This window comes from Electrophorus electricus, chromosome 4 (assembly GCF_013358815.1).
Source record: "Electrophorus electricus isolate fEleEle1 chromosome 4, fEleEle1.pri, whole genome shotgun sequence".
Taxonomy (NCBI): Eukaryota; Metazoa; Chordata; class Actinopteri; order Gymnotiformes; family Gymnotidae; genus Electrophorus; species Electrophorus electricus.
In genome coordinates this window covers 1,052,004-1,072,773 of record NC_049538.1, presented here as the reverse complement: position 1 = coordinate 1,072,773, position 20,770 = coordinate 1,052,004, and the positions used below count along the sequence as shown (strand labels likewise).

Sequence of the window (20,770 nt, the reverse complement as noted above, 5' to 3'; positions counted from 1 at the left end):
GGATCTACTTCATGAAGAGGCTGAACAAATTTAACCTTACCCCTAATATCACCAACTACCAAAAACAAGGACTTCAATATAATTTATTAAAAACTGAGGCAGTAGAATCTTTTTAAACTTGATGTGGTGATAGCCAAGGGCCGCCATTCTCGCAGTCAAACTTGCCCTAGAGCAATGGAGACACTGGTCAGAAGGGGCTGAACACCCCTTCTTGGTATACACAGACCATCGAAACCTAGAGTACCTACGGTCAGCTCGATGACTCAATCCAAGTCAAGCTAGGTGGTCTCCCGGTTTAACTTCACTGTGTCTTACAGACCCGGTTCCAAGAATCAAAAGGTAGATGCCTTGTCACAGATCTATGACAAGAGAGAGACCAACCCGAATCCAGAGACCATCCTGCCTAATAGCTGCTTCCTTGCTCCCATACGTTGACGCTTCCAAGACGACCTGGAGAATGCTCTGAAGGATGACCCTAGCCCAGAGGAATGCCCCCCAGAAACACAATACATTTCAGCTTCCCACAGAGGAACATGACTAGAATGGGCTCATACGACCTTATGTAACGGACATCTGGGTATCAATCGCACCACGTAACTTTTGGTGGCCCTCCCTTCCTCACGATATGCGTGCTTTACATGATGTCTTGTGTAGTCTGTGCCCAGTCACGCACCCATCGCACTATCCCTGCTGGAAAGCTACAGTCCCCGCCACATCGCCCCTGGACTCACATTGCAACAGACTTCATCACAGACTTACCTGCCTCTGAGAGAAACATGGTCATAATGCTGGTAGTGGACAAGCTGTCTAACATGTCGCCTCATTCCTTTTCCTCACTTGCCTATGGCCTTGGAAACCGCAGAAGCCATGTTCACTCAATGTATTTTGCATATTTGGTCTACCAGAAGAGATCTGATCATGGTTCCAAATTTACATCAAGTCTGGAGGCAGTTTTGTAAACTAGGAATATAACTATGAATCTCTCCTCTGGTCACCATCCTCAGTCGACTGGGTAACTCAAGAGCTCGGAAGGTTCCTCCACCAGTAGTGTACCTCACAAACTGACTGGCACAAATTCCTCACATGGGCGGAATACACCCGCAACTCGCTCACGCACTCCTCCACTTGGCTCACTCCCTTTGAATGCGTCCACGGTCATCTAAGATGCTCCTAGTCTGCCTGTAGTGTTGAGGAATAGTACATTATAAAAGCAAGTGACAGTACATTATGTAAAAAACAAACAAACAAAAAAAACCAGTTAAATGAGTCATATAATGAGGATTTGACAATTAAATAATGCTGTTTGATATGCTACCTGCATAGAAATATTACTGAAATGATTCTCTTAACAGTGTGATCATGTTAATTTATCATAAAAAAGGCAATTGGATTTATTGGTTCCAAATGCACTTTTTTGTCAATTGCACTAGTTTTAAACTGTACAATTTATAAATTGTTCTGTAAAGTTGTTTACATGGTTACTGTATTGTCAGAATATCTCAGCAAAAATCAAAGGTTCTAGGTTGTGTTTTGTTTTTTCTTCGTAAAAACAACATTTTTTATTTTCTACAGCGTGCGTTTCAGAAGTGGTCAATCAACTATTATTTTTAGCATTTATCATTTACTAAACTATAGTCTTGTTTAGATTGTGTGCATTTTCCTGATGCCTCACGGTTAGCATAGGCATATTCGTTATACATTGTTGTATATTGCGCAAATAAAATCTTCATTTAACAGGGAAATGTTTCATAGCCTAGAATCACAAAAGCTCTCATTCCAGCCCTACTATGGCGCTCAGGAATAACATTAATGCAGCCGCAGTTTTGAATTGTCGGTTGAACTGTTGCTTCGTTTATCTTAAAGCAACGTTTTTTTTTCACTGACGGCATGTTAGTAAAGTGTTCAGCAACACTTTAACTGATAACACATGTTAAACAACTATGTTGAACAAAACTGCCATGGAATCGTTACATCAGCGCCTCGCTTCATAAACAAGTGGTCATTTCAAAGTGACAACCGTGTGCTAAGGCATCGCGTTTTATCGCTCCTTCAATCTGGCGTTCATTTCCCAGAGGGGAGGAGCACTACGACATAAGGAAAGCAATCGAGGACGAACAATTCATAAAGGTATTATGTCTACACATTGTCCCCCGTTAGAATTCGTCACATCGAACAAGCTCGTAACAGCAGATTCGCTGTTTGGCGGACACAATAACTGAACACTATTGTTAAATTAACATTATTGTTAATGAAGGCCAGGTGAGATGGGCACCTCGTCTCGGATTGTGTTCAGCTATTTAAAGCCCGGTTCGATTCAAGGAAATAGCTAGTCTTCCTTATTATCAGTCTCTCTAAACTTTTGTTTGGCTCTAATGGATGCATCAAGAGTCTCTGTGTTTGTGCTCCTGATTGCTGTCCTTAGTCTTGGTAAGTGTATTTTGGTGTTTCCTTTTTTCTTATGTGTTTCAGTGGATGACTTCTCCTGATAATCAACTTGACCACCCATCTCATGTTGTAGTATTAAGTTCTCCAGCAGAGCGACAGCAGCGAGGTGAAACTGGCTTGTTGCTATCACGAGTGATCAGAGACCACGAAGGTTTGAGTGCTCTTGACATTACGGTGTCTTTTTGGGATTTAATTACCAGGGCTCGGATGACCACTGTAGTTGTATCTGCAACTTATTTTGGCTAGGGTTAATGTCTACATCTTACAGCTACCTGTGTCGTGTCTGTTTAGATGCTCATGGTGACCTGCCCCAGCTCAGACTACAGCTCCAGGATGAGGAAGGTGGCAATTCAGCTTTTGAACGTTCTGTAGTGGTGAAGGGAGGAACTAAGGGTGTTTGAAGGTAAAGTGTAAGCACTGGAGTGCTCCAGTCTGTTTTGGAGAACCTGTGTAGTAGCAAACCACTCACTCATGTGGATGTAATCCTCCAGGATTTGAAATGGTTCATCAAGGAATGTTCTGCTTTCAGGTGGTGTGAGTCTAAGGGATGGCGTTCTCTGCAGCTATTGCCCTGTGCTGTGAACTTGCTGCAGGCCACCAGTACATGCCATCTGAATTGTCATGTGGGTCTGCATGGTCACAGGCTCTGGCAATTGAGTCTACCCTGCAAATGGTTTCTGAATAAATGTTCTCAAACTACTGGTCAACTTGCTTTCTTTTCCCAAAGACAAGTTTGCCTGGAGTGGTCTGGATCTTTTAAAAGCAGTATTTAAATTCCTGATTACATGAAGCCTACATTCCTGCCAATCTTGACTTAAATGGACCAAAAGACAGGTGAATTTACTGTTAATTCAGCTTGAATGAGTGGGGGGATGTGTAATATGTCTGTATTTTGGAATGGAAGTACAGAAAGCTGGCTTTCTTTTGGCACAGAGCAGAGCTGGTATTCACAATGAGAGTTCAAGGCTGCAATGCCATACCATGAACTACTTGGTAGCTTATTCGGTTACCATCATACATTGTTAACGGGCACAGTCATTCCACTGAATTGGTGTGTTGGCAAAGGACCCATTATCTTGGCCACTGTAGTGGAAACTATGCCAAAATTCACACATTCCATGTAAGAAAGCTCTCAAAACAAATGGGGTGGTTTATATGCACTGACTTGATCAATGTAAGGGCAGGTTTTTTTGTTTTGTTTCCCTCCCCCCCTTTTAGTTGTACTACAACAAACAATCTTCCAGAAATGACTGACTGACTTGGGGCAAACATGATTACACACCACAATCAATGAGGTCTTGCCTGACCTTCCAGAGATGATGAAGGATATTCTAGAAGAGACCTTCCATTCCCTTGGGCTGGCGACATATGATTTTCAGTTCAAGCCTGCAAAGTCCTGGCTGTGTGGGAGCTGAGATAGTAGGCTGCATTCAAGAGAAAGCTAAAATATAAAAGCATTCACATTGTATTCTTACACAGAAAATTATTTATTTTATTTGCAGCCTAGGCTCCTGAAACCAGTAGCACTTCTGTTGATGCCTCCCCAGGACCACCTGCATTCTTGCAGTCACTTTCACCTACAAGTTAATTCTCAACCTCGTCCAACAGCTGCCAAAACCCTCATACAGAATGGATGGATACCTTTATGATCCATGGGCTACATTCCCAGACAAATTGACGCGATCATTTGACAGAGGAAAAAAACCTACCTAGACCACGAATGAGAAAGAAAGCGATCTGGATTGTAGTTTGTGAGATGATGTCCAAGACTTTATGCATAAATCAAAGGAACTCTACTGATGGTGGCAAAATAATCTCCATCTGTGCAAGACAGAATAGAGACGTGATTGGGCTGGATGAATAAATGGAGATATTAGCTTGGTGCTAACACAAAATAAATATGTGAAGGATCTACTTCATGAAGAGGCTGAACAAATTTAACCTTACCCCTAATATCACCAAATACCAAAAACAAGGACTTCAATATAATTTATTAAAAACTGAGGCAGTAGAATCTTTTTAAACTTGATCTGGTGATAGCCAAGGGCTGCCATTCTCGCAGTCAAACTTGCCCTAGAGCAATGGAGACACTGGTCAGAAGGGGCTGAACACCCCTTCTTGGTATACACAGACCATCGAAACCTAGAGTACCTACGGTCAGCTCGATGACTCAATCCAAGTCAAGCTAGGTGGTCTCCCGGTTTAACTTCACTGTGTCTTACAGACCCGGTTCCAAGAATCAAAAGGTAGATGCCTTGTCACAGATCTATGACAAGAGAGAGACCAACCCGAATCCAGAGACCATCCTGCCTAATAGCTGCTTCCTTGCTCCCATACGTTGACGCTTCCAAGACGACCTGGAGAATGCTCTGAAGGATGACCCTAGCCCAGAGGAATGCCCCCCAGAAACACAATACATTTCAGCTTCCCACAGAGGAACATGACTAGAATGGGCTCATACGACCTTATGTAACGGACATCTGGGTATCACTCGCACCACGTAACTTTTGGTGGCCCTCCCTTCCTCACGATATGCGTGCTTTACATGATGTCTTGTGTAGTCTGTGCCCAGTCACGCACCCATCGCACTTTCCCTGCTGGAAAGCTACAGTCCCCGCCACATCGCCCCTGGACTCACATTGCAACAGACTTCATCACAGACTTACCTGCCTCTGAGAGAAACATGGTCATAATGCTGGTAGTGGACAAGCTGTCTAACATGTCGCCTCATTCCTTTTCCTCACTTGCCTATGGCCTTGGAAACCGCAGAAGCCATGTTCACTTAAGTATTTTGCATATTTGGTCTACCAGAAGAGATCTGATCATGGTTCCAAATTTACATCAAGTCTGGAGGCAGTTTTGTAAACTAGGAATATAACTATGAATCTCTCCTCTGGTCACCATCCTCAGTCGACTGGGTAACTCAAGAGCTCGGAAGGTTCCTCCACCAGTAGTGTACCTCACAAACTGACTGGCACAAATTCCTCACATGGGCGGAATACACCCGCAACTCGCTCACGCACTCCTCCACTTGGCTCACTCCCTTTGAATGCGTCCACGGTCATCTAAGATGCTCCTAGTCTGCCTGTAGTGTTGAGGAATAGTACATTATAAAAGCAAGTGACAGTACATTATGTAAAAAACAAACAAACAAAAAAAAACAGTTAAATGAGTCATATAATGAGGATTTGACAATTAAATAATGCTGTTTGATATGCTACCTGCATAGAAATATTACTGAAATGATTCTCTTAACAGTGTGATCATGTTAATTTATCATAAAAAAGGCAATTGGATTTATTGGTTCCAAATGCACTTTTTTGTCAATTGCACTAGTTTTAAACTGTACAATTTATAAATTGTTCTGTAAAGTTGTTTACATGGTTACTGTATTGTCAGAATATCTCAGCAAAAATCAAAGGTTCTAGGTTGTGTTTTGTTTTTTCTTCGTAAAAACAACATTTTTTATTTTCTACAGCGTGCGTTTCAGAAGTGGTCAATCAACTATTATTTTTAGCATTTATCATTTACTAAACTATAGTCTTGTTTAGATTGTGTGCATTTTCCTGATGCCTCACGGTTAGCATAGGCATATTCGTTATACATTGTTGTATATTGCGCAAATAAAATCTTCATTTAACAGGGAAATGTTTCATAGCCTAGAATCACAAAAGCTCTCATTCCAGCCCTACTATGGCGCTCAGGAATAACATTAATGCAGCCGCAGTTTTGAATTGTCGGTTGAACTGTTGCTTCGTTTATCTTAAAGCAACGTTTTTTTTTCACTGACGGCATGTTAGTAAAGTGTTCAGCAACACTTTAACTGATAACACATGTTAAACAACTATGTTGAACAAAACTGCCATGGAATCGTTACATCAGCGCCTCGCTTCATAAACAAGTGGTCATTTCAAAGTGACAACCGTGTGCTAAGGCATCGCGTTTTATCGCTCCTTCAATCTGGCGTTCATTTCCCAGAGGGGAGGAGCACTACGACATAAGGAAAGCAATCGAGGACGAACAATTCATAAAGGTATTATGTCTACACATTGTCCCCCGTTAGAATTCGTCACATCGAACAAGCTCGTAACAGCAGATTCGCTGTTTGGCGGACACAATAACTGAACACTATTGTTAAATTAACATTATTGTTAATGAAGGCCAGGTGAGATGGGCACCTCGTCTCGGATTGTGTTCAGCTATTTAAAGCCCGGTTCGATTCAAGGAAATAGCTAGTCTTCCTTATTATCAGTCTCTCTAAACTTTTGTTTGGCTCTAATGGATGCATCAAGAGTCTCTGTGTTTGTGCTCCTGATTGCTGTCCTTAGTCTTGGTAAGTGTATTTTGGTGTTTCCTTTTTTCTTATGTGTTTCAGTGGATGACTTCTCCTGATAATCAACTTGACCACCCATCTCATGTTGTAGTATTAAGTTCTCCAGCAGAGCGACAGCAGCGAGGTGAAACTGGCTTGTTGCTATCACGAGTGATCAGAGACCACGAAGGTTTGAGTGCTCTTGACATTACGGTGTCTTTTTGGGATTTAATTACCAGGGCTCGGATGACCACTGTAGTTGTATCTGCAACTTATTTTGGCTAGGGTTAATGTCTACATCTTACAGCTACCTGTGTCGTGTCTGTTTAGATGCTCATGGTGACCTGCCCCAGCTCAGACTACAGCTCCAGGATGAGGAAGGTGGCAATTCAGCTTTTGAACGTTCTGTAGTGGTGAAGGGAGGAACTAAGGGTGTTTGAAGGTAAAGTGTAAGCACTGGAGTGCTCCAGTCTGTTTTGGAGAACCTGTGTAGTAGCAAACCACTCACTCATGTGGATGTAATCCTCCAGGATTTGAAATGGTTCATCAAGGAATGTTCTGCTTTCAGGTGGTGTGAGTCTAAGGGATGGCGTTCTCTGCAGCTATTGCCCTGTGCTGTGAACTTGCTGCAGGCCACCAGTACATGCCATCTGAATTGTCATGTGGGTCTGCATGGTCACAGGCTCTGGCAATTGAGTCTACCCTGCAAATGGTTTCTGAATAAATGTTCTCAAACTACTGGTCAACTTGCTTTCTTTTCCCAAAGACAAGTTTGCCTGGAGTGGTCTGGATCTTTTAAAAGCAGTATTTAAATTCCTGATTACATGAAGCCTACATTCCTGCCAATCTTGACTTAAATGGACCAAAAGCCAGGTGAATTTACTGTTAATTCAGCTTGAATGAGTGGGGGGATGTGTAATATGTCTGTATTTTGGAATGGAAGTACAGAAAGCTGGCTTTCTTTTGGCACAGAGGAGAGCTGGTATTCACAATGAGAGTTCAAGGCTGCAATGCCTTACCATGAACTACTTGGTAGCTTATTCTGTTACCATCATACATTGTTAACGGGCACAGTCATTCCACTGAATTGGTGTGTTGGCAAAGGACCCATTCTCTTGGCCACTGTAGTGGAAACTATGCCAAAATTCACACATTCCATGTAAGAAAGCTCTCAAAACAAATGGGGTGGTTTATATGCACTGACTTGATCAATGTAAGGGCAGGTTTTTTTGTTTTGTTTCACCCCCCCCCTTTTAGTTGTACTACAACAAACAATCTTCCAGAAATGACTGACTGACTTGGGGCAAACATGATTACACACCACAATCAATGAGGTCTTGCCTGACCTTCCAGAGATGATGAAGGATATTCTAGAAGAGACCTTCCATTCCCTTGGGCTGGTGACATATGATTTTCAGTTCAAGCCTGCAAAGTCCTGGCTGCGTGGGAGCTGAGATAGTAGGCTGCATTCAAGAGAAAGCTAAAATATAAAAGCATTCACATTGTATTCTTACACAGAAAATTATTTATTTTATTTGCAGCCTAGGCTCCTGAAACCAGTAGCACTTCTGTTGATGCCTCCCCAGGACCACCTGCATTCTTGCAGTCACTTTCACCTACAAGTTAATTCTCAACCTCGTCCAACAGCTGCCAAAACCCTCATACAGAATGGATGGATACCTTTATGATCCATGGGCTACATTCCCAGACAAATTGACGCGATCATTCGACAGAGGAAAAAAACCTACCTAGACCACGAATGAGAAAGAAAGCGATCTGGATTGTAGTGTGTGAGATGATGTCCAAGACTTTATGCATAAATCAAAGGAACTCTACTGATGGTGGCAAAATAATCTCCATCTGTGCAAGACAGAATAGAGACATGATTGGGCTGGATGAATAAATGGAGATATTGGCTTGGTGCTAACACAAAATAAATATGTGAAGGATCTACTTCATGAAGAGGCTGAACAAATTTAACCTTACCCCTAATATCACCAACTACCAAAAACAAGGACTTCAATATAATTTATTAAAAACTGAGGCAGTAGAATCTTTTTAAACTTGATCTGGTGATAGCCAAGGGCTGCCATTCTCGCAGTCAAACTTGCCCTAGAGCAATGGAGACACTGGTCAGAAGGGGCTGAACACCCCTTCTTGGTATACACAGACCATCGAAACCTAGAGTACCTACGGTCAGCTCGATGACTCAATCCAAGACAAGCTAGGTGGTCTCCCGGTTTAACTTCACTGTGTCTTACAGACCCGGTTCCAAGAATCAAAAGGTAGATGCCTTGTCACAGATCTATGACAAGAGAGAGACCAACCCGAATCCAGAGACCATCCTGCCTAATAGCTGCTTCCTAGCTCCCATACGTTGACGCTTCCAAGATGACCTGGAGAATGCTCTGAAGGATGACCCTAGCCCAGAGGAATGCCCCCCAGAAACACAATACATTTCAGCTTCCCACAGAGGAACATGACTAGAATGGGCTCATACGACCTTATGTAACGGACATCTGGGTATCACTCGCACCACGTAACTTTTGGTGGCCATCCCTTCCTCACGATATGCGTGCTTTACATGATGTCTTGTGTAGTCTGTGCCCAGTCACGCACCCATCGCACTATCCCTGCTGGAAAGCTACAGTCCCCGCCACATCGCCCCTGGACTCACATTGCAACAGACTTCATCACAGACTTACCTGCCTCTGAGAGAAACATGGTCATAATGCTGGTAGTGGACAAGCTGTCTAACATGTCGCCTCATTCCTTTTCCTCACTTGCCTATGGCCTTGGAAACCGCAGAAGCCATGTTCACTTAAGTATTTTGCATATTTGGTCTACCAGAAGAGATCTGATCATGGTTCCAAATTTACATCAAGTCTGGAGGCAGTTTTGTAAACTAGGAATATAACTATGAATCTCTCCTCTGGTCATCATCCCCAGTCGACTGGGTAACTCAAGAGGTCGGAAGGTTCCTCCACCAGTAGTGTACCTCACAAACTGACTGGCACAAATTCCTCACATGGGCGGAATACGCCCGCAACTCGCTCACGCACTCCTCCACTTGGCTCACTCCCTTTGAATGCGTCCACGGTCATCTAAGATGCTCCTAGTCTGCCTGTAGTGTTGAGGAATAGTACATTATAAAAGCAAGTGACAGTACATTATTTAAAAAACAAACAAACAAAAAAAAACAGTTAAATGAGTCATATAATGAGGATTTGACAATTAAATAATGCTGTTTGATATGCCACCTGCATAGAAATATTACTGAAATGATTCTCTTAACAGTGTGATCATGTTAATTTATCATAAAAAAGGCAATTGGATTTATTGGTTCCAAATGCACTTTTTTGTCAATTGCACTAGTTTTAAACTGTACAATTTATAAATTGTTCTGTAAAGTTGTTTACATGGTTACTGTATTGTCAGAATATCTCAGCAAAAATCACAGGTTCTAGGTTGTGTTTTGTTTTTTCTTCGTAAAAACAACATTTTTTATTTTCTACAGCGTGCGTTTCAGAAGTGGTCAATCAACTATTATTTTTAGCATTTATCATTTACTAAACTATAGTCTTGTTTAGATTGTGTGCATTTTCCTGATGCCTCACGGTTAGCATAGGCATATTCGTTATACATTGTTGTATATTGCGCAAATAAAATCTTCATTTAACAGGGAAATGTTTCATAGCCTAGAATCACAAAAGCTCTCATTCCAGCCCTACTATGGCGCTCAGGAATAACATTAATGCAGCCGCAGTTTTGAATTGTCGGTTGAACTGTTGCTTCGTTTATCTTAAAGCAACGGTTTTTTTTCACTGACGGCATGTTAGTAAAGTGTTCAGCAACACTTTAACTGATAACACATGTTAAACAACTATGTTGAACAAAACTGCCATGGAATCGTTACATCAGCGCCTCGCTTCATAAACAAGTGGTCATTTCAAAGTGACAACCGTGTGCTAAGGCATCGCGTTTTATCGCTCCTTCAATCTGGCGTTCATTTCCCAGAGGGGAGGAGCACTACGACATAAGGAAAGCAATCGAGGACGAACAATTCATAAAGGTATTATGTCTACACATTGTCCCCCGTTAGAATTCGTCACATCGAACAAGCTCGTAACAGCAGATTCGCTGTTTGGCGGACACAATAACTGAACACTATTGTTAAATTAACATTATTGTTAATGAAGGCCAGGTGAGATGGGCACCTCGTCTCGGATTGTGTTCAGCTATTTAAAGCCCGGTTCGATTCAAGGAAATAGCTAGTCTTCCTTATTATCAGTCTCTCTAAACTTTTGTTTGGCTCTAATGGATGCATCAAGAGTCTCTGTGTTTGTGCTCCTGATTGCTGTCCTTAGTCTTGGTAAGTGTATTTTGGTGTTTCCTTTTTTCTTATGTGTTTCAGTGGATGACTTCTCCTGATAATCAACTTGACCACCCATCTCATGTTGTAGTATTAAGTTCTCCAGCAGAGCGACAGCAGCGAGGTGAAACTGGCTTGTTGCTATCACGAGTGATCAGAGACCACGAAGGTTTGAGTGCTCTTGACATTACGGTGTCTTTTTGGGATTTAACTACCAGGGCTCGGATGACCACTGTAGTTGTATCTGCAACTTATTTTGGCTAGGGTTAATGTCTACATCTTACAGCTACCTGTGTCGTGTCTGTTTAGATGCTCATGGTGACCTACTTCAGCTCCAGGATGAGGAAGGTGGCAGTTCAGCTTTTGAACGTTCTGTAGTGGTGAAGGGAGGAACTAAGGGTGTTTGAAGGTAAAGTGTAAGCACTGGAGTGCTCCAGTCTGTTTTGGAGAACCTGTGTAGTAGCAAACCACTCACTCATGTGGGTGTAATCCTCCAGGATTTGAAATGGTTCATCAAGGAATGTTCTGCTTTCAGGTGGTGTGAGTCTAAGGGATGGCGTTCTCTGCAGCTATTGCCCTGTGCTGTGAACTTGCAGCAGGCCACCAGTACATGCCATCTGAATTGTCATGTGGGTCTGCATGGTCACAGGCTCTGGCAATTGAGTCTACCCTGCAAATGGTTTCTGAATAAATGTTCTCAAACTACTGGTCAACTTGCTTTCTTTTCCCAAAGACAAGTTTGCCTGGAGTGGTCTGGATCTTTTAAAAGCAGTATTTAAATTCCTGATTACATGAAGCCTACATTCCTGCCAATCTTGACTTAAATGGACCAAAAGACAGGTGAATTTACTGTTAATTCAGCTTGAATGAGTGGGGGGATGTGTAATATGTCTGTATTTTGGAATGGAAGTACAGAAAGCTGGCTTTCTTTTGGCACAGAGGAGAGCTGGTATTCACAATGAGAGTTCAAGGCTGCAATGCCTTACCATGAACTACTTGGTAGCTTATTCTGTTACCATCATACATTGTTAACGGGCACAGTCATTCCACTGAATTGGTGTGTTGGCAAAGGACCCATTATCTTGGCCACTGTAGTGGAAACTATGCCAAAATTCACACATTCCATGTAAGAAAGCTCTCAAAACAAATGGGGTGGTTTATATGCACTGACTTGATCAATGTAAGGGCAGGTTTTTTTGTTTTGTTTCCCCCCCCCCTTTTAGTTGTACTACAACAAACAATCTTCCAGAAATGACTGACTGACTTGGGGCAAACATGATTACACACCACAATCAATGAGGTCTTGCCTGACCTTCCAGAGATGATGAAGGATATTCTAGAAGAGACCTTCCATTCCCTTGGGCTGGCGACATATGATTTTCAGTTCAAGCCTGCAAAGTCCTGGCTGCGTGGGAGCTGAGATAGTAGGCTGCATTCAAGAGAAAGCTAAAATATAAAAGCATTCACATTGTATTCTTACACAGAAAATTATTTATTTTATTTGCAGCCTAGGCTCCTGAAACCAGTAGCACTTCTGTTGATGCCTCCCCAGGACCACCTGCATTCTTGCAGTCACTTTCACCTACAAGTTAATTCTCAACCTCGTCCAACAGCTGCCAAAACCCTCATACAGAATGGATGGATACCTTTATGATCCATGGGCTACATTCCCAGACAAATTGATGCGATCATTCGACAGAGGAAAAAAACCTACCTAGACCACGAATGAGAAAGGAAGCGATCTGGATTGTAGTGTGTGAGATGATGTCCAAGACTTTATGCATAAATCAAAGGAACTCTACTGATGGTGGCAAAATATCCTCCATCTGTGCAAGACAGAATAGAGACGTGATTGGGCTGGATGAATAAATGGAGATATTGGCTTGGTGCTAACACAAAATAAATATGTGAAGGATCTACTTCATGAAGAGGCTGAACAAATTTAACCTTACCCCTAATATCACCAACTACCAAAAACAAGGACTTCAATATAATTTATTAAAAACTGATGCAGTAGAATCTTTTTAAACTTGATCTGGTGATAGCCAAGGGCTGCCATTCTCGCAGTCAAACTTGCCCTAGAGCAATGGAGACACTGGTTAGAAGGGGCTGAACACCCCTTCTTGGTATACACAGACCATCGAAACCTAGAGTACCTACGGTCAGCTCGATGACTCAATCCAAGACAAGCTAGGTGGTCTCCCGGTTTAACTTCACTGTGTCTTACAGACCCGGTTCCAAGAATCAAAAGGTAGATGCCTTGTCACAGATCTATGACAAGAGAGAGACCAACCCGAATCCAGAGACCATCCTGCCTAATAGCTGCTTCCTAGCTCCCATACGTTGGCGCTTCCAAGACGACCTGGAGAATGCTCTGAAGGATGACCCTAGCCCAGAGGAATGCCCCCCAGAAACACAATACATTTCAGCTTCCCACAGAGGAACATGACTAGAATGGGCTCATACGACCTTATGTAACGGACATCTGGGTATCACTCGCACCACGTACGTTTTGGTGGCCCTCCCTTCCTCACGATATGCGTGCGTTACATGATGTCTTGTGTAGTTTGTGCCCAGTACACGCACCCATCGCACTATCCCTGCTGGAAAGCTACAGTCCCCGCCACATCGCCCCTGGACCCACATTGCAACAGACTTCATCACAGACTTACCTGCCTCTGAGAGAAACATGGTCATAATGCTGGTAGTGGACAAGCTGTCTAACATGTCGCCTCATTCCTTTTCCTCACTTGCCTATGGCCTTGGAAACCGCAGAAGCCATGTTCACTTATGTATTTTGCATATTTGGTCTACCAGAAGAGATCTGATCATGGTTCCAAATTTACATCAAGTCTGGAGGCAGTTTTGTAAACTAGGAATATAACTATGAATCTCTCCTCTGGTCACCATCCTCAGTCGACTGGGTAACTCAAGAGGTCGGAAGGTTCCTCCACCAGTAGTGTACCTCACAAACTGACTGGCACAAATTCCTCACATGGACGGAATACGCCCGCAACTCGCTCACGCACTCCTCCACTTGGCTCACTCCCTTTGAATGCGTCCACGGTCATCTAAGATGCTCCTAGTCTGCCTGTAGTGTTGAGGAATAGTACATTATAAAAGCAAGTGACAGTACATTATGTAAAAAACAAACAAACAAAAAAAAAACAGTTAAATGAGTCATATAATGAGGATTTGCCAATTAAATAATGCTGTTTGATATGCTACCTGCATAGAAATATTACTGAAATGATTCTCTTAACAGTGTGATCATGTTAATTTATCATAAAAAAGGCAATTGGATTTATTGGTTCCAAATGCACTTTTTTGTCAATTGCACTAGTTTTAAACTGTACAATTTATAAATTGTTCTGTAAAGTTGTTTACATGGTTACTGTATTGTCAGAATATCTCAGCAATAATCACAGGTTCTAGGTTTTGTTTTGTTTTTTCTTCATAAAAACAACATTTTTTATTTTCTACAGCGTGCGTTTCAGAAGTGGTCAATCAACTATTATTTTTAGCATTTATCATTTACTAAACTATAGTCTTGTTTAGATTGTGTGCATTTTCCTGATGCCTCACGATTAGCAGTAGGTATATTCGTTATACATTGTTGTATATTGCGCAAATAAAATCTTCATTTAACAGGGAAATGTTTCATAGCCTAGAATCACAAAAGCTCTCATTCCAGCCCTACTATGGCGCTCAGGAATAACATTAATGCAGCCGCAGTTTTGAATTGTCGGTTGAACTGTTGCTTCGTTTATCTTAAAGCAACGTTTTTTTTTCACTGACGGCATGTTAGTAAAGTGTTCAGCAACACTTTAACTGATAACACATGTTAAACAACTATGTTGAACAAAACTGCCATGAAATCGTTACATCAGCGCCTCGCTTCATAAACAAGTGGTCATTTCAAAGTGACAACCGTGTGCTAAGGCATCGCGTTTTATCGCTCCTTCAATCTGGCGTTCATTTCCCAGAGGAGAGGAGCACTACGACATAAGGAAAGCAATCGAGGACGAACAATTCATAAAGGTATTATGTCTACACATTGTCCCCCGTTAGAATTCGTCACATCGAACAAGCTCGTAACAGCAGATTCGCTGTTTGGCGCACACAATAACTGAACACTATTGTTAAATTAACATTATTGTTAATGAAGGCCAGGTGAGATGGGCACCTCGTCTCGGATTGTGTTCAGCTATTTAAAGCCCGGTTCGATTCAAGGAAATAGCTAGTCTTCCTTATTATCAGTCTCTCTAAACTTTTGTTTGGCTCTAATGGATGCATCAAGAGTCTCTGTGTTTGTGCTCCTGATTGCTGTCCTTAGTCTTGGTAAGTGTATTTTGGTGTTTCCTTTTTTCTTATGTGTTTCAGTGGATGACTTCTCCTGATAATCAACTTGACCACCCATCTCATGTTGTAGTATTAAGTTCTCCAGCAGAGCGACAGCAGCGAGGTGAAACTGGCTTGTTGCTATCACGAGTGATCAGAGACCACGAAGGTTTGAGTGCTCTTGACATTACGGTGTCTTTTTGGGATTTAACTACCAGGGCTCGGATGACCACTGTAGTTGTATCTGCAACTTATTTTGGCTAGGGTTAATGTCTACATCTTGCAGCTACCTGTGTCGTGTCTGTTTAGATGCTCATGGTGACCTGCCCCAGCTCAGACTACAGCTCCAGGATGAGGAAGGTGGCAATTCAGCTTTTGAACGTTCTGTAGTGGTGAAGGGAGGAACTAAGGGTGTTTGAAGGTAAAGTGTAAGCACTGGAGTGCTCCAGTCTGTTTTGGAGAACCTGTGTAGTAGCAAACCACTCACTCATGTGGGTGTAATCCTCCAGGATTTGAAATGGTTCATCAAGGAATGTTCTGCTTTCAGGTGGTGTGAGTCTAAGGGATGGCGTTCTCTGCAGCTATTGCCCTGTGCTGTGAACTTGCAGCAGGCCACCAGTACATGCCATCTGAATTGTCATGTGGGTCTGCATGGTCACAGGCTCTGGCAATTGAGTCTACCCTGCAAATGGTTTCTGAATAAATGTTCTCAAACTACTGGTCAACTTGCTTTCTTTTCCCAAAGACAAGTTTGCCTGGAGTGGTCTGGATCTTTTAAAAGCAGTATTTAAATTCCTGATTACATGAAGCCTACATTCCTGCCAATCTTGACTTAAATGGACCAAAAGACAGGTGAATTTACTGTTAATTCAGCTTGAATGAGTGGGGTGGATGTGTAATATGTCTGTATTTTGGAATGGAAGTACAGAAAGCTGGCTTTCTTTTGGCACAGAGGAGAGCTGGTATTCACAATGAGAGTTCAAGGCTGCAATGCCTTACCATGAACTACTTGGTAGCTTATTCTGTTACCATCATACATTGTTAACGGGCACAGTCATTCCACTGAATTGGTGTTGGCAAAGGACCCATTATCTTGGCCACTGTAGTGGAAACTATGCCAAAATTCACACATTCCATGTAAGAAAGCTCTCAAAACAAATGGGGTGGTTTATATGCACTGACTTGATCAATGTAAGGGCAGGTTTTTTTGTTTTGTTTCCCCCCCCCTTTTAGTTGTACTACAACAAACAATCTTCCAGAAATGACTGACTGACTTGGGGCAAACATGATTACACACCACAATCAATGAGGTCTTGCCTGACCTTCCAGAGATGATGAAGGATATTCTAGAAGAGACCTTCCATTCCCTTGGGCTGGCGACATATGATTTTCAGTTCAAGCCTGCAAAGTCCTGGTTGCGTGGGAGCTGAGATAGTAGGCTGCATTCAAGAGAAAGCTAAAATATAAAAGCATTCACATTGTATTCTTACACAGAAAATTATTTATTTTATTTGCAGCCTAGGCTCCTGAAACCAGTAGCACTTCTGTTGATGCCTCCCCAGGACCACCTGCATTCTTGCAGTCACTTTCACCTACAAGTTAATTCTCAACCTCGTCCAACAGCTGCCAAAACCCTCATACAGAATGGATGGATACCTTTATGATCCATGGGCTACATTCCCAGACAAATTGACGCAATCATTCGACAGAGGAAAAAAACCTACCTAGACCACGAATGAGAAAGAAAGCGATCTGGATTGTAGTGTGTGAGATGATGTCCAAGACTTTATGCATAAATCAAAGGAACTCTACTGATGGTGGCAAAATATCCTCCATCTGTGCAAGACAGAATAGAGACGTGATTGGGCTGGATGAATAAATGGAGATATTGGCTTGGTGCTAACACAAAATAAATATGTGAAGGATCTACTTCATGAAGAGGCTGAACAAATTTAACCTTACCCCTAATATCACCAACTACCAAAAACAAGGACTTCAATATAATTTATTAAAAACTGAGGCAGTAGAATCTTTTTAAACTTGATCTGGTGATAGCCAAGGGCCGCCATTCTCGCAGTCAAACTTGCCCTAGAGCAATGGAGACACTGGTTAGAAGGGGCTGAACACCCCTTCTTGGTATACACAGACCATCGAAACCTAGAGTACCTACGGTCAGCTCGATGACTCAATCCAAGACAAGCTAGGTGGTCTCCCGGTTTAACTTCACTGTGTCTTACAGACCCGGTTCCAAGAATCAAAAGGTAGATGCCTTGTCACAGATCTATGACAAGAGAGAGACCAACCCGAATCCAGAGACCATCCTGCCTAATAGCTGCTTCCTAGCTCCCATACGTTGGCGCTTCCAAGACGACCTGGAGAATGCTCTGAAGGATGACCCTAGCCCAGAGGAATGCCCCCCAGAAAAACAATACATTTCAGCTTCCCACAGAGGAACATGACTAGAATGGGCTCATACGACCTTATGTAACGGACATCTGGGTATCACTCGCACCACGTAAGTTTTGGTGGCCCTCCCTTCCTCACGATATGCGTGCTTTACATGATGTCTTGTGTAGTCTGTGCCCAGTCACGCACCCATCGCACTATCCCTGCTGGAAAGCTACAGTCCCCGCCACATCGCCCCTGGACCCACATTGCAACAGACTTCATCACAGACTTACCTGCCTCTGAGAGAAACATGGTCATAATGCTGGTAGTGGACAAGCTGTCTAACATGTCGCCTCATTCCTTTTCCTCACTTGCCTATGGCCTTGGAAACCGCAGAAGCCATGTTCACTTATGTATTTTGCATATTTGGTCTACCAGAAGAGATCTGATCATGGTTCCAAATTTACATCAAGTCTGGAGGCAGTTTTGTAAACTAGGAATATAACTATGAATCTCTCCTCTGGTCACCATCCTCAGTCGACTGGGTAACTCAAGAGGTCGGAAGGTTCCTCCACCAGTAGTGTACCTCACAAACTGACTGGCACAAATTCCTCACATGGGCGGAATACGCCCGCAACTCGCTCACGCACTCCTCCACTTGGCTCACTCCCTTTGAATGCGTCCACGGTCATCTAAGATGCTCCTAGTCTGCCTGTAGTGTTGAGGAATAGTACATTATAAAAGCAAGTGACAGTACATTATGTAAAAAACAAACAAACAAAAAAAAACAGTTAAATGAGTCATATAATGAGGATTTGACAATTAAATAATGCTGTTTGATATGCTACCTGCATAGAAATATTACTGAAATGATTCTCTTAACAGTGTGATCATGTTAATTTATCATAAAAAAGGCAATTGGATTTATTGGTTCCAAATGCACTTTTTTGTCAATTGCACTAGTTTTAAACTGTACAATTTATAAATTGTTCTGTAAAGTTGTTTACATGGTTACTGTATTGTCAGAATATCTCAGCAATAATCACAGGTTCTAGGTTGTGTTTTGTTTTTTCTTCATAAAAACAACATTTTTTATTTTCTACAGCGTGCGTTTCAGAAGTGGTCAATCAACTATTATTTTTAGCATTTATCATTTACTAAACTATAGTCTTGTTTAGATTGTGTGCATTTTCCTGATGCCTCACGATTAGCGTAGGTATATTCGTTATACATTGTTGTATATTGCGCAAATAAAATCTTCATTTAACAGGGAAATGTTTCATAGCCTAGAATCACAAAAGCTCTCATTCCAGCCCTACTATGGCGCTCAGGAATAACATTAATGCAGCCGCAGTTTTGAATTGTCGGTTGAACTGTTGCTTCGTTTATCTTAAAGCAACGTTTTTTTTTCACTGACGGCATGTTAGTAAAGTGTTCAGCAACACTTTAACTGATAACACATGTTAAACAACTATGTTGAACAAAACTGCCATGAAATCGTTACATCAGCGCCTCGCTTCATAAACAAGTGGTCATTTCAAAGTGACAACCGTGTGCTAAGGCATCGCGTTTTATCGCTCCTTCAATCTGGCGTTCATTTCCCAGAGGGGAGGAGCACTACGACATAAGGAAAGCAATCGAGGACGAACAATTCATAAAGGTATTATGTCTACACATTGTCCCCCGTTAGAATTCGTCACATCGAACAAGCTCGTAACAGCAGATTCGCTGTTTGGCGCACACAATAACTGAACACTATTGTTAAATTAACATTATTGTTAATGAAGGCCAGGTGAGATGGGCACCTCGTCTCGGATTGTGTTCAGCTATTTAAAGCCCGGTTCGATTCAAGGAAATAGCTAGTCTTCCTTATTATCAGTCTCTCTAAACTTTTGTTTGGCTCTAATGGATGCATCAAGAGTCTCTGTGTTTGTGCTCCTGATTGCTGTCCTTAGTCTTGGTAAGTGTATTTTGGTGTTTCCTTTTTTCTTATGTGTTTCAGTGGATGACTTCTCCTGATAATCAACTTGACCACCCATCTCATGTTGTAGTATTAAGTTCTCCAGCAGAGCGACAGCAGCGAGGTGAAACTGGCTTGTTGCTATCACGAGTGATCAGAGACCACGAAGGTTTGAGTGCTCTTGACATTACGGTGTCTTTTTGGGATTTAACTACCAGGGCTCGGATGACCACTGTAGTTGTATCTGCAACTTATTTTGGCTAGGGTTAATGTCTACATCTTGCAGCTACCTGTGTCGTGTCTGTTTAGATGCTCATGGTGACCTGCCCCAGCTCAGACTACAGCTCCAGGATGAGGAAGGTGGCAGTTCAGCTTTTGAACGTTCTGTAGTGGTGAAGGGAGGAACTAAGGGTGTTTGAAGGTAAAGTGTAAGCACTGGAGTGCTCCAGTCTGTTTTGGAGAACCTGTGTAGTAGCAAACCACTCACTCATGTGGGTGTAATCCTCCAGGATTTGAAATGGTTCATCAAGGAATGTTCTGCTTTCAGGTGGTGTGAGTCTAAGGGATGGCGTTCTCTGCAGCTATTGCCCTGTGCTGTGAACTTGCAGCAGGCCACCAGTACATGCCATCTGAATTGTCATGTGGGTCTGCATGGTCACAGGCTCTGGCAATTGAGTCTACCCTGCAAATGGTTTCTGAATAAATGTTCTCAAACTACTGGTCAACTTGCTTTCTTTTCCCAAAGACAAGTTTGCCTGGAGTGGTCTGGATCTTTTAAAAGCAGTATTTAAATTCCTGATTACATGAAGCCTACATTCCTGCCAATCTTGACTTAAATGGACCAAAAGCCAGGCGAATTTACTGTTAATTCAGCTTGAATGAGTGGGGAGATGTGTAATATGTCTGTATTTTGGAATGGAAGTACAGAAAGCTGGCTTTCTTTTGGCACAGA

General features: G+C 42.3%; 5 long non-coding RNA genes across 5 annotated transcripts; all 5 read left to right on the top strand.

Moving 5' to 3' along the window:
- Positions 1–2,330: 2,330 nt before the first annotated feature.
- On the top strand, positions 2,331–3,146 carry LOC118241174. Its single transcript, XR_004775882.1, has 4 exons — positions 2,331–2,427; positions 2,519–2,596; positions 2,737–2,848; positions 2,975–3,146. It is a non-coding gene; the product is annotated as an uncharacterized LOC118241174 (long non-coding RNA).
- A 3,535-nt stretch (positions 3,147–6,681) lies between these two features.
- On the top strand, positions 6,682–7,497 carry LOC118241173. Its single transcript, XR_004775881.1, has 4 exons — positions 6,682–6,778; positions 6,870–6,947; positions 7,088–7,199; positions 7,326–7,497. It is a non-coding gene; the product is annotated as an uncharacterized LOC118241173 (long non-coding RNA).
- Positions 7,498–11,032: 3,535 nt separating this feature from the next.
- On the top strand, positions 11,033–11,836 carry LOC118241181. Its single transcript, XR_004775888.1, has 4 exons — positions 11,033–11,129; positions 11,221–11,298; positions 11,439–11,538; positions 11,665–11,836. It is a non-coding gene; the product is annotated as an uncharacterized LOC118241181 (long non-coding RNA).
- Positions 11,837–15,373: 3,537 nt separating this feature from the next.
- Positions 15,374–16,189, top strand: LOC118241179. Its single transcript, XR_004775886.1, has 4 exons — positions 15,374–15,470; positions 15,562–15,639; positions 15,780–15,891; positions 16,018–16,189. It is a non-coding gene; the product is annotated as an uncharacterized LOC118241179 (long non-coding RNA).
- A 3,532-nt stretch (positions 16,190–19,721) lies between these two features.
- On the top strand, positions 19,722–20,537 carry LOC118241180. The gene is made up of 4 exons (XR_004775887.1): positions 19,722–19,818; positions 19,910–19,987; positions 20,128–20,239; positions 20,366–20,537. It is a non-coding gene; the product is annotated as an uncharacterized LOC118241180 (long non-coding RNA).
- The last annotated feature ends 233 nt before the right edge of the window (positions 20,538–20,770 follow it).